The sequence below is a fragment of the Macaca nemestrina genome, chromosome 16 (assembly GCF_043159975.1).
Source record: "Macaca nemestrina isolate mMacNem1 chromosome 16, mMacNem.hap1, whole genome shotgun sequence".
NCBI classification, from domain to species: domain Eukaryota; kingdom Metazoa; phylum Chordata; class Mammalia; order Primates; family Cercopithecidae; genus Macaca; species Macaca nemestrina.
The window spans coordinates 78805593-78819440 of NC_092140.1; the positions used below are offsets into that span (position 1 = coordinate 78805593).

Consider the following 13848-nt stretch of genomic DNA (forward strand, 5'->3'; position numbering starts at 1 on the left):
GCAAAATTCTTTGCCCAGCTCTTCAGCCTCCCAGCTCCTGTTTTTCTTTTGGTTCTCCTGCAGTCTCTGCCTGTGCTTGCTCAGCTTAGGAGTTTGAAAACATCTCAAGGAGAGATTGCATGTAGCCTTTTTGGGTTTATTTCTCTGCAACTCTCTCCTCCTTGAGATTTTACTATCAAGTCGCAGCCACTTGAACAGCTTTGAACTCCAATCTGTCTCTTCAGCCTAATGGAACCGCCACTTACTTTATTCCCTGACCTGTGAGTTGGGCCAGGGTGAGTATCGAGATCCCTTTGATGTGCCTCCCTTCTCTTAGGGATCATCTGCCTTGGTTGCCCTCCAATGCCTTCAAATGTGCTATATACTTAGTCCATCGGTTACAGTTGTTTTCAATGGGAGGGTTAGCTCAATATAAGCTACTCTATTATGGCTGGAATAAAAAATCTTCTACTTTACGATAAATAAAAAATCTAAAAGAATTCAAAAGACTGGAATAAGGAAATTACAAAAACATAAAAACTGAATCACAGATTACAAACTTCAGTCCTAGTCTAAAGCCCATCCTTAAGTCTTCTGAATTCAGCACTCTGTTTAGAACAAACGCACTGTTTTCTCATCTTCAGTTTGGTTCTTTGGCAAGAGCTTTAACCTAGACTAAGAAAGTCAGGGTTTGGTTTCTGGACTTTTATATAAAAAGTATGTGATTCTGGACAAACTTCTTTTTATCACTTAGTTTTGTCACTAGTCAGGGAAGATGGCCCTTAAAGCCTGCTTGCCTTAAGTCCTTTAAGGAATAAGCTGGATATAAGTAAATAAATAAATACAATGTAAAGTCCTTGCCCTTTCTTCCTTGCAGAGTTGGTATGAGGTCAGCTTAGCTGTAGAGGCAAAGTTCACAAGGGTGCCTTCCCCATAGGGATGTGAGTGCTTTTACAAATTTTCCAGCTCTTGGACAATTTTTTCTCATGCTCTACTTTTCTTTTATCCCCTAATTAGAGCTGTGAATTAGACAAAAACATGATTGCAATTTCCTCCCCCATCTGGATCAGATTGTCCTGTCTAACCTCTAAAATAAAAGAGAACACAGGTGTTTGAGTGGGATGCTGGGTCGGGAGAGCTGGTTGACCAGGTGAGCCTGACCAGAGAAAATTCCCTGTGGACAGGCCAGATAGGACCCCAAACTATCAGAAAGGTTTTGGTCAATGTGGAATCTGAACAAAAAGAGCTATTTATGTAATTCAAAAGTAGAACAGTATTAAGTTCAGGCAGACAGATGGATGTGTTCTCATGATTGGAATGACCTTTTGGACTGAATGTTGGGGACTGATGGGACATGCCTTCAGAGGCACAGCCTCACTTTGTCTCTGACTCTGCTTTTTCTAGGCTTTGTGTCTGACAATCCCCTTCTAGTTGTCATATCCTCCTTTAGGTGTTTTACCAACTTCAGCTTAGTTGGTATCCTGCTTGTCTCTTCATGGTCACCTTATGTCTCTGCCCCGGTGCTTTATGTGTTCAATTTACATTGTTTTTAGAGCACATTGTTGCTTTCTGTTCCCAAATTTGCAGGGAGGACCTTATGATAATCCCCATGTCCACAGTGCATAATGGACCAGGAGCTTTATGTTTTATCTCCTGATCTTCACTCCAGTCTGGAAGGTCATCAGCTTCATTTCCACAAAGATGTGGAAGCTGAGGATGATACAGGCTAAGGATCTGCCCAAGGTTGGACAGCTTGAATGTCACAGAGTTTGTGTTCAAACTGAGGGCTTACCCCAAACTCAAAGTTCTGCCTGCTGCTGCTGAGTAAGCACCAGATTGTGAATTACTCCAAATTTTCAAGTCACCTGTAGAGGAAAGGGGAACTAAAAGAAAAAGTGGTTTAGTCAAATAAAAAACTTCCCAATGTAGCATACCTTTATGTCTCTTTGCCTTAATTTGTGTTTCTTTTCCTAGAATCCCATCTGTTTGTATCTATTGAATACCTACTATGTGCCAGAAACACATAGTAATACAAAAGACGTGAAGGCTATAATCTAGTAAGAGTGTAATTGGTACAACCTCTGAAGATGGTAAGTTAGCAATATTTTTCATCTTCCAAATGTGTATAATCGTTGACCAGAAATTCTACTTCTGGAATTACTCACATATGTCCATAAAGCCTATAGTCTAACTGTGAATATTGGAATATACATAATAAATGCAGAGTATATAATCACAAATTGAGATAAGTATCATAAAGGAAAAAAAGAAGTGCATTGATCAGGGTTAGACTAGAGAAACAGAGCCAGTATATAAATATATATATATATATGTGTGTGTGTGTGTGTGTGTGTGTGTGTGTGTATATGTACATATATATATACACAGAGAGAAGGAGAGCAAGAGATTTGTGACAGGAGTGGGCTTATGTGACTGTGGGGACTGACTAGGCAAGTCTGAAACTGTAGGACAGGCCAGCAGGCTGGGAACTCTTGAGCAAGAGCTGGTGCTGCAGTCTGCAGGTGGAATTTTTTCTTCTTCAAGGAAACTTGCTTTTCTCTTAAGAACTTTCAATTGATTGGATGAAGCCCACCCAGCAAAGATAATCTACTTCAAGTCATTTTAAGTAGATGTCATCACACCTACAAACCTTACTAGTAACTCCCAGGTTAGTGTTTGAATAACTGGCCTAGCCATGTTGACACATAAAATAAACCAGCACAAATAGGTCAAAACTGTGTTGCTTAAGATGCATTCAACAGCAAGAAAGAAAATCTAAATCCAACTACCTTAAACGTAGGAAATGTATTGGCCTACAGCATGGGAAGTCCAAACATAGACTGGAGTGTCTGGCTCTGGCCATGTACTTGGCCCTCCTGCCTCTCGGGGAGGGGTTTGTGCTTAGGCTGCCTGCTAAGATGGTGGTGGCAGTTCCAGATCTCATCTTCTGTATAAGGAAGAGAGAAATTATCTCTTCCTGCAACTCTCTGAAGAGTAGGAAATTTTTCAGATACCTCCAGCAAACCTCTTATTACATCTCATTGGCCTGAACTGAGTCATGAGTCCACATTTGGGCTAATCTCTGTGACTAGGGAATAGCATGCACTAAATGACTTAGTACTGAGGTCCTGAGTCAGTCACCTGTGAGGGGAATAGATGACTATAATTCCCTTAGTCTGAAGCCTCCCTATCTTTTCAACAAATAATAATGCTTATATAGCTGGCAGATTGGAATGACTCAAAGCAAGCACCCTGGGCCTCCAGGTGGCCCAGGATTCAGCTGGCTATCCCAAAGGATAAATGTCTTTGCGTATCAATGGGTGGCAGCATATATATTGGGTTAGACCACCTGGGGACAGGATCCATTCCTAAATTACAAGGCTTCTACCTGATGTGGGAGGAGTGCAATGGCTACTGAGCAGACCATGGGTAGTGAGGGGAGAGAGAGGAAAGGTTTAAGAATCGAGAATGTTTCCCAGGTTCTGGTTTCAGTAACTGGGTAAATGCCAGTGGTGTCCTGGGTCTCAATTGCACTGGCTCACAGGAGCCAATTGTGTGCATTTTGTCCCAATTCCATGTTCATTGGTGGGAATTGATACAATTGATACAAATTGGCAAATGATACAAATCCATGCTTTTTATTGTGGTGGGGAGGCATCTTTTGTTCAGCCTTGATCAGCACATCATTAGTAGAGCCATGCCAAAGAGAGAGGTGCACTGGAGGAAGGACAGGCTTCGCCTTTAGCTCCCTGTTGCAATCCTGCTCTCCTTTTTGTTGTTAAATTGAGGTAAAATTTACATAACATAAAATCCACCATCCTATTCATCCTTTTTGAAGCTCACTCAAGCTCATGTATTACTGCTTCTTTATTTATTCTTCATTATAATAGTATATTTCTTTTTAGACTGGGCATGGTGGCTCACCCTTCTGATCCCAGCACTTTGGAAGGCCGAGGCAGGCAGATCACTTGAGGTCAGGGGTTGAGACCAGCCTGGCCAACATGGTGAAACCCCATGTCTACAAAAATACAACAATTAGCCAGGCATGGTGGTGCATGCCTATAATCCCAGCTGCTACGGAGGCTGAGGCCAGGAGAATCACTTGAACCCAGGAGGCAGAGGTTGCAGTGAGCTGAGATCACGCCACTGCACACTAGCCTGAGTGACAGAGCAAGACTCCATCTCAAAATAAATAAATAAATAAATAAATAAATAAAATAATCATAATATTTTATTTATTTTTAAGAAAGTAATACATTTACATGGTTCAAAATGCAGAAGGTACATACAAAAAGATATACAGTAGAATGTCTGTCTCCCTGTCTGTCCCCAGCTGTCCAATTTCCTTTTCTAGAGATAAGTGAATGGATTTTTAAAATATACCTTTAGAAAGTTATACAATAATAATAAATATTTAGAATATTTCTAAATGCATTTGCACACGTGTTACCCACATATACATGCACACACACAAGCATTGCTGTCTCCTTACTTTTCTTCATGTAACAAAACATCTTGAAAATCATTCTATACCAGTACATGGAGAACTTCCTTAGTCTCTTCTTCAGTTCTGCATAATAATCTATTTGCAAATCAACAGAGCAGTTGCAAATAAATTTCTATGTACTTGCTTTTTCATATATGCGGGCATATCTATAGGATAAATTCCTACGAGTAGAGTTTCAGGTCAAGGTTATATACATTTGCAAAATAAAAGATACTGTTTAAATTGCCTTCTGGTAAGATGGTATCAGTTTACATTCACTAGCAACAGGTAAGATACTTGTTTTCTCACAGCCTTGCCCGCAAAGTACATTATCAAACTTTTTGCAATTTGTCGATCTGATAGGCAAAGAATGATATATTAGTGTAATTTAAATTTAAATTATATTTAAATACAGTAAAATTGAATTATTTAAATTAACTTACAAAAACATTTTCTTACATGTTTATGAGGCACTTCTATTTCCTTTTTTGTAAACTATCTACTTGTATTCTTTCCTTTTTTTTTTTTTTCTATTGGGTTTTTGGTCTTTTTCTTAGAGTATTAAGTTTGGAGATCTTTTTATCTGAAGGAAATTACATGTTTGTGATGAGAGTTGCCAACACATTTTTCTCATTTTGTCATTTGTCTTTTTTTGGCTTTGTTTCTGGAAGTTAAAAAGAAAAGTATATTGTTCAATCTATCAGACTTTTATGGCATTTTGGTTTTATGTAATACTTAGAAAGGTCCTCCTGACTCCAAAAAAATTTTTTTTGAGACGGAGTCTCGCTCAGCCGCCCAGGCTGGAGTGCAGTTGGCTCACTGCAACCACCATCTCCCGGGTTCAAGCAATTCTGTCTCAGCCTCCTGAGTAGCTGGGATTACAGGCACCTGCCATCATGCCTGGCTAATTTCTGTATTTTAGTAGAGAAGGGGTTTCACCTTGTTGGCCAGGCTGGTCTTGAACGCCTGACCTCATGATCCGCCTGCCTCGGCCTCCCAAAGTGCTGGGATTACAGGGGTGAGCCACCGCGCCCAACCTCCAAAACGTATTTTTAAAAAACCATTTTTTCTCTCTTACTTTTGTTCTTTTATTTTTACATTTAAAACTCTGCATCATCTGGGTTCTATCCTGGTTTTTTTTTTTTCCCATGAGACTATGGTTGCCTCAATATTATGTGTTGTAATATTCATATTTTCCTCCCTTGTTCTGAAATTCTATTTTTTAGATTTTAACTTATAGAAGAGAAAGCTGTTAAGTATTGGTATCTGGGCTTTACACAAATGAGAACTTGCCCTGTCTTTGGCGAACGGCAGCAGAGGCATATAGCTACCTGCTTAAAACAATAGATGTCTATGTGCGCTTTCATTTCTTATTAAGAATTCTGTGTGTGGGGAGAGTGGAACAGGGAACACAAGTTGTTATGACACTTGAGAAACTGAATTACACAATTCGTTGATTTTTTTTTTTTTTGATGGGGAGATTAGACAAATCAGAAAAGGAATCAAATATAGAAAAAGCTCTTTTTTGCGCCTCTGCTTTCAGCTGCATAGTTAGTTCCTCCTGTGATCAAGAAGTTCCTTGTTTATTTCTTGGTTGGGTAGCATAAGTTTTGCTATTAACTATCACCACACAGAACAAAAATGAGCACAGTGAAAATATATTAAATATTTCATATGAAAGAAAGTAAAACTCCTAGCCATAAAATAAAACATTTTGGTCATTGTTTTGGAGGATGGAGAATATCATCTTGACCACAGCTAATCTCGGCATCAGCATCTGTAGCTAGTGGAAACATCAACCGTCATTGTTTATGAGGGGAGAGAGGAAAGGAAGAAGGAGGAACTGCAGATAGTTGACAGAGTGACCAGAGGTTGTGGCTGTGTCACAAGCTGGTCTCCGGAAATGGTCTAGGACTGGGAGACAAGGGCTTCTTTGGTTGGGGGAAGTAAGTGGCCAGGGCAGTGTGTTCATTATGGGCTTCACCTTCTCTACTCTGTGGGGTGCCAAGCAACTGAGCAGAGCTGGGAGGTCGGCCAGGCTGCCTGTTGGAGCTCATGGAGGCATCCCCATCTAGGGGAGAAGAGGGCTTGGCCAGCTGAGGCTTGAAAATATCAGTAACTTAGTCTTCCAAGCTACACCTATCAACCCAGAGAATCTGGAGTGACTTCCCCCTTCTTTTGTCCACACACTCTGCTTTCTTGGCTTTTAGTGGCTTCTTTACCCTTTGTGGGGTCCTTGGTGTTAATTTTCATTTAATTTCACGTGTATGTATTGAAGTGGGGAAAAGGAGGCCAACAGGTAGAAGAGGCACATTATGGTTGTCTCAACTCTGCAGAATAACCCTGGGTCCCTATGCCCTCCCGACCTGAGGAAATCTTATGGAGGGGGTGAGTAGAGAGCAACTTGTGGAGTCTTTGCCACTGCCCCAGGGTGGACTGTTAACCAGGGCTCACTGGTCAGGTCTGATTTTAACTTGTTCTTTTGCCAGTCTGAGAGGGAGGGAGATCTTGTCCTTGGTCTTGTTTTTTCTTTTTTTTTTTTTTTTTTTTGAGACGGAGTCTCGGTCTGTCGCCCAGGCTGGAGTGCAGTGGCCGGATCTCAGCTCACTGCAAGCTCCGCCTCCCGGGTTCACGCCATTCTCCTGCCTCAGCCTCCCGAGTAGCTGGGACTACAGGCGCCCGCCGCCTCGCCCGGCTAGTTTTTTGTATTTTTTAGTAGAGACGGGGTTTCACTGGGTTAGCCAGGATGGTCTCGATCTCCTGACCTCGTGATCCGCCGGTCTCGGCCTCCCAAAGTGCTGGGATTACAGGCTTGAGGCACCGCGCCCGGCCGGTCTTGTTTTTTCAAACCCCCAACTCACCCTTGTTACCCTCTGACACTCTAGGTGGCCCTGTGGCTCTCAGCACCTGATCAATGATCCCTTCACTCTTAACATCACAAAACAGAGGTAAGGCCTTTTTTCCCCTATCATAGCTGCTAAGCCCATTGAGTAAAAATAGCCAACTCACTGACACGACTCTATTCTCAAGTAAAATATTAAACCTGTTGAAAACCAAAATGAGTGATTGAAGCCTAAGATTCAAATCATCCAGGTTTTGAGCCAGTGTGAGGGCGTGCCCGGGAAAAAACATGAGTCACAGAAGCATCTGTGGCTGTTTTTTCCAAAGAGATTCTCAGGAAGTTTAGTATTTCTTCATTTTCTTTTAAAAGGGGTGGGTGAGGGGCGGCAGTGAGACCAATGAGAATGTATTTGTGAGACTTAATTAGTGCTCCCAAAATCTACATTTCATATCAGATAAGGCCAGCATTGAAGAAAAGGGGAATAGAGGAAGCAGTGGTCTTGGGGAGTGATGAAGGAACCATTAACCTCATCTTGTCTTTGTTCTGTGTCTGGGAAGACAGGCTAGTAGCCTGTTGAAAGGACTGGTTTCTGTTTAGAACTTAGAGAAGGAAACCTAATGACTTTTATCGAGGGAGGAGGTGTCAGATTGTGGCCATGAATTCAGCTTCCAAGGTTTCTTTGGGGCTCCTTTGGCCAAGAGTCCATTCAATCAGTTGGGGGCTTAGAATTTTATTTCTCACTATGTTGTGGAAAGAAAGTATTAAATGATTAAGTACGTATAAGACAAATACAGTTGCATTCCTAATATGTCTGTGTCTTGAAAGGTAGGAGAAAAAGGAGAAAGAGAATGTAATTGTAGAGAAATCAAGGAGAAAAGAATGAGACAAGATATAGGAAGGGGCCATGGATTCAGTGGAGGAAGGTGACAGTGTTGACTCCTGTATAGCCGCCCTCCATTTTGACGTGCCAAAATTTTAAAAACCCAACTATTTACAGTTTTCCATTGCTTTCATCTTTAACTATAAAGGGTCCATTCTGATTGAGGTAGCCAAACTGTCGCCACAGTGGAAATCATTTTCTAGCCTGCAAAGGCAAGAACTTAAGTTAACTACATCAGGGTCCCATCAGAAGCCAGAGTACTGGAGAACCCATCTATTGGCTGAAGGCCATGGTTGTAGTGAGGACTAGGGGGACGAAGTATGCATGTCTATGCCACCAGGAATCTGTATTTGAGGTCATCTCAAGGATTCTGATGCTAGCGAAAATTATTGGCAGGTCTCACAAATATTTGCATTTCAATACAGACCTCTTAAATACCAGTCTCCTGCAATTCACGAAGGAATGAGTCACTAATGGTAAAACTTCAGGTGCTACTACAAGTAGAGATTTGTTTCTCCGGGTGAGGAGGAGGAAAAAATTTTCTTTTTTTTTTTTTTTTTTGAGACGGAGTCTCGCTCTGTCACCCAGGCTGGAGTGCAGTGGCTGGATCTCAGCTCACTGCAAGCTCAGCCTCCCAGGTTTACGCCATTCTCCTGCCTCAGCCTCCCAAGTAGCTGGGACTACAGGCGCCGGCCACCTCGCCCGGCTAGTTTTTTGTATTTTTAGTAGAGACGGGGTTTCACCGTGTTAGCCAGGATGGTCTCGATCTCCTGACCTCGTGATCCGCCCATCTCGGCCTCCCAAAGTGCTGGGATTACAGGATTGAGCCACCGTGCCCGGCCAAGGAAAAAATTTTCTAGTTTTTCTCGAATAATTTTTTTTTTTAATCTTTTAAGTTTCAACTCTGCCGTGAGCCAGAGATGCTCTTCCTTAAGAGATCCTTTCTGGAAATATTTATGTCAAAACACCTTCTCCCTATTTTTCACCTCCTTTCTGACCTTGTACATATGCTAAGTGCTTGTACATATTAAGTACTTGCTGCTGCGCTGGGAAAAGGGAGAGGTTGTAGGGAATGGGGCCTCCCTCTCTTCAGCTATTACCAGCTTCTCTGGCTCCCATTTCTGCAGGATGACAGGGAGGGTCCCACCCACTGTGACTAATGTCCCTGGCGAAGCACTTAATTGCTGCCCCCTGAAGCATCTAGTGGCCCACGTGCTACACCCCCACTCTGAGGATAATCCATAAACTCCTGCTGCTTCAGGGGGTGTTTTGCCGCAGGGGGAGTTTTGGTTTTGGGGATGAGGGTGGAGAATGAGTCACTTTCCACTCATTTTCTAGAACCTTCCACAGCAGAGTGCCTTTAGAGAGCTGAGTAAAGTAGCCTCTCCTAGTTAATAAAGCCAATGACAGTTTCATCCCTTAGAATGTCACTGGCTTGGGGGCAACAATTTGCATTTAATGAAAATAGTAATTTTCCACGGCCTCTGAAAAACACAATTTGGCTTTAGTGTAGTAGAAAGCGCTGACTTTCTTTCACACCAGCCCAATGAAGTTTTCAAAGTTCATTTCAAAGTTTTCAAACTGGTAGTTTCCTCACTACCAGTGGATTAATAACTACAAGTGGAAATGTCTTTGTCAGTGGGGTTGAGGTAACCAGCATGTAGAAGATTATCGCCACCTAAAGCAAGAGGAACTGGCTTTCTGTGACCGGTTTTGCAACACCAGTGTGGAAGCTCTGCAACTGGTTTGTTCTGGATTTTCATGCCTGCCTCCTTCTCAGTCCTCACCTTCTGTCAACCATCTCTCCATTGGTTTCAATTCCAGAAATGCAATCGTCCTGACATGGCTCTTCCTGACAACCTGGGTACCCCACTGCCTCTAGCCACACCTTGCTTCTGAGACAAATAAGGAACTTTAATTTGGGCTCCCGAGTGGAAATAACAGTCATCAAGAACAGAAGGCTCAGGCTGGGTGTGGTGGCTCATGCCTGTAATCCCAGCACTTTGGGAGGCCACGGTGGGTGGATCACCTGAGATCAGGAGTTGGAGACAAGCCTGACTAACATGGTGAAACCCCATTTCTGCTAAAAATACAAAATTAGCCGGGCATGGTGGCGCATGCCTGTAATCTCAGTTACTTGAGAGGCTGAGGCAGGAGAAGTGAGCCAAGATCATGTCATTGCACTCCAGCCTTCCAGCCTGGGCAACAAGAATGAAACTCTGTCTCAAAAAAAAAAAAAAAAAGAACAGAGGGCTCTTGCCTGGGCTTGCTCAGAAAATCCCCACTTCAGAGGAGGGTGCAGCTGTCGCTCCAGCTTCCTGGTTATGCATCCCTTGTCAAATCAGCAGGAAGTTTAATTCTATTAAATATTAACCCTTGTCCTGAAGGCCTCGGTTGCTTTAGTAGAGAGAATTGAGGGTAGAAGGTGAAAGAAAAGAGAAAGGGAAAGAGCATGTAGAAGGCAAACAGAAGGAGAGACATGAAGTCAGGGAGGATCAGAAGATAGAGGGAAGAGAATATGAGGGAGAGGATCACAATTCAGCAGGTTAGTGGGGGAGTTTCTGATCTCACCACCTGCTCTTTGCCGATCAGCATTCTTGCCACTGTTCCTGGCTCTGTCAGAGCTTTCACTCTCATTATCTCGGAAAAAATACATAATTACACAGTGAAAAAACTCAGGTTAAAAATGGCACGTACAGTATGATTCCCTTTTATATTTATTTATTGAGACCGAGTTTCACTCTTGTCTCCCAGGCTGGAGTGCAATGGCACGATTTCAGCTCACAGTAACCTCCTCCTCCTGGGTTCAAGCAATTCTCCTGACTCAGCCACCAGAGTAGCTGGGATTATCGACACCTGCCACCATGCCCTGCTAATTTTTGTATTTTTAGTAGAGACGGGGTTTCACCATGCCGGCCAGGCTGGTCTCAAATTCCTGATCTCAGGTGATCTGCCCACCTCAGCCTCCCAAAGTGCTGGTATTACACCTGTGAGCCACCGCCCCCCACTGATTCCCTTTTAAATACATGTTTGTGTAAATACCTCGAAGGCTATGAATAAACATTTTCATTATTTTGGAATTATGAATTCATTTTTATTTTCTTCTTTTTTGCTTATCTATATTTTCTATAATGAATATCTATGCATGTAATAGTAAAGTTCAAGTTATATTAAAATTGAGGGGAGGCCAGGCACGTTGGCTTATACTTGTGATCCCAGCACCTTGGGAGGCCGAGGCAGGAGGATCATTTGAGAGCAGACTGGGCAACTTAGAGAGATCACCGTCTCAAAAAAATAATAATAATAAATTAATAAAATATAAAGGAAAGGACAGAGACAGAGGAAGAAAAATATGGAGTTGGGAGGGGGACAGTGTTTTTTGAGGCACATGATGATCCAGATACTCTATTGAACTATACATTTCCCAGTGTTAATTGCCTGATCTTTGCATTCAGTAGCCATTTGACTACTATGTTCAGTGTTTTAGGGATTCTAATTTTTTTTTTTTGAGATGGAGTCTGGCTCTGTCATCCAGGCTGGAGTACAATGGCGTGATCTTGGTTCACTGCAACCTCCGCCTTCTGGGTTCAAGCAATTCCCCTGCCTCAGCCTCCCAAGTAGCTGGGATTACAGGCATGCACCACCATACCTGTCTAATTTTTGTATTTTAATAAAGACAGAGTTTCACCATGTTGGTCAGGATGGTCTTGAACTCCTGACCTCATGATCCGCCCACCTTGGCCTCCCAAAGTGCTGGGATTACAAGCTGTCAGGCCTCTGAGCCCAAGCTAAGCCATCATATCCCCAGTGACCTGCACGTTTACATCCAGATGGCCTGAAGCAACTGAAGATCCACAAAAGAAGTGAAAATAGCCTTAACTGATGACATTCCACCATTGTGATTTGTTTCTGCCCCACCCTAACTGATCAATGTACTTTGTAATCTCCCCCACCCTTAAGAAGGTTCTTTGTAATTCTCCCCACCCTTGAGAATGTGCTTTGTGAGATCCACAGCCTGCCCACAAAACATTGCTCCTAACTCCACCACCTATCCCAAAACCTGTGAGAACTAATGATAATCCACCACCCTTTGCTGACTCTCTTTTCGGACTCAGCCCGCCTGCACCCAGGTGAAATAAACAGCCATGTTGCTCACACAAAGCCTGTTTAGGGGTCTCTTCACACGGACATGTGGGACATTTGGTGCCGAAAACCCGGGTCAGTGGAACTCCTTCAGGAGACCCTGTCCTCACCCTCACTCCGTGAAGAGATCCACCTACGACCTCGGGTCCTCAGACCAACCAGCCCAAGGAACATCTTACCGATTTTAAATCGGGTAAGCAGTCTCTTTTTATTCTTTTCTCCAACCTCTCTCACTATCCCCCCAACCTCTTTCTCCTTTCAGTCTTGGCGCCACCCTTCAATCTCTCCCTTCTCTTAATTTCAATTCCTTTCATTTTCTGGTAGAGACAAAGGAGACACATTTTATCCCGGGACCCAAAACTCCGGCGCCGGTCACGGACTCGGGAAGGCAGCGTTCCCTTGGTGTTTAATCATTGCGGGGACGCCTCTCTGACTATTCACCCATGTTCCATTGGTGTCTCATCTCCGTGGGGACGCCTGCCTTGATCATTCATCCAGGTTCCCTTGGTGGCAAGTCAATTGCGGGGACGCCTGCTTTGGCTGCTCACCCACGTTGCGGCCCAGGACTGCTACCCAACCTCCTTCTCTGTGTCACTACCCTTCTCTTTAAACTTGCCTCCTTCACTAAGGGCAACCTTCCACCCTCCATTCCTCCTTCTTCTCCCTTCTCCCTGTGTTCTCAAGACCTTAAAACCTCTTCAACTCTTGCCTGACCTAAAATCTAAGCATCTTATTTTCTTCTGCAGTACCGCTTGGCCCCAGTACAAACTCGACAGTAGTTCCAAGTGGCCAGAGAATGGCACTTGAGATTTGTCTATCCTACAAGATCTAGATAATTTTTGTCGAAAAATGGGCAAATGGTCTGAAGTGCCTGACGTCCAGGCATTCTTTTACACCTTGGTCCCTCCCTAGTCTCTGCTCCTAATGAGACTCTTCCCAAATCTTTCTTCTTTCTCTCCTGTCTGTTCCTTGCATCTCCACCTCAAGCTCTGAGTCCCTTGAATCTTTCTACGGACTCATCTGACCTCTCCCCTTCTTCCCAGGCTGCTCCTCACCAGGTCAAGCCAGGTCCCAATTTTTCCTCAGCCTCTGCTCCCCAACCCTATAATCCTTCTAACACCTCCCCTCCTCACACCCAGTCCAGCTTACAGTTTCATTCTGCAACTAGCCCTCCCCCACCTGCCCAGCAACTTCCTCCTAAAAAGGTGGCTGGAGCTAAAGGCATAGTCAAGGTTAATGATCCTTTTTCTTTATCCAACCTCTCCCAAATCAGTTAGCATTTAGGCTCTTTCTCATCAAATATGAAAAACCCAGCCCAGTTCATGGCTCGTTTGGCAGCAACCCTGAGACGCTTTACCACCCTAGACCCTAAAAGGTCAAAATGCCATCTTATTCTCAATGTGCATTTTATTATCCATCCCACTCCCGACATTAGAAAAAGCTCCAAAAATTAAAATCCGGCCCTCAAATCCCACAACATGACTTAATTAACCTCGCCTTCAAGGTGTACAGTAATAA

The 13848-nt window shown here is 43.3% G+C and overlaps 1 long non-coding RNA gene across 2 annotated transcripts; it reads left to right on the forward strand.

The window, feature by feature from the left end:
• The first annotated feature begins 1291 nt into the window (after nt 1-1291).
• On the forward strand, nt 1292-11308 carry LOC139359234 (uncharacterized). 2 transcript variants are annotated; one of them, XR_011615167.1, is made up of 3 exons: nt 1292-2069; nt 7351-7413; nt 10012-11308. It is a non-coding gene; the product is annotated as an uncharacterized lncRNA (long non-coding RNA). The 2 variants fall into 2 exon arrangements; XR_011615166.1 differs by lacking the exon at nt 1292-2069 and adding an exon at nt 6415-6853.
• The last annotated feature ends 2540 nt before the right edge of the window (nt 11309-13848 follow it).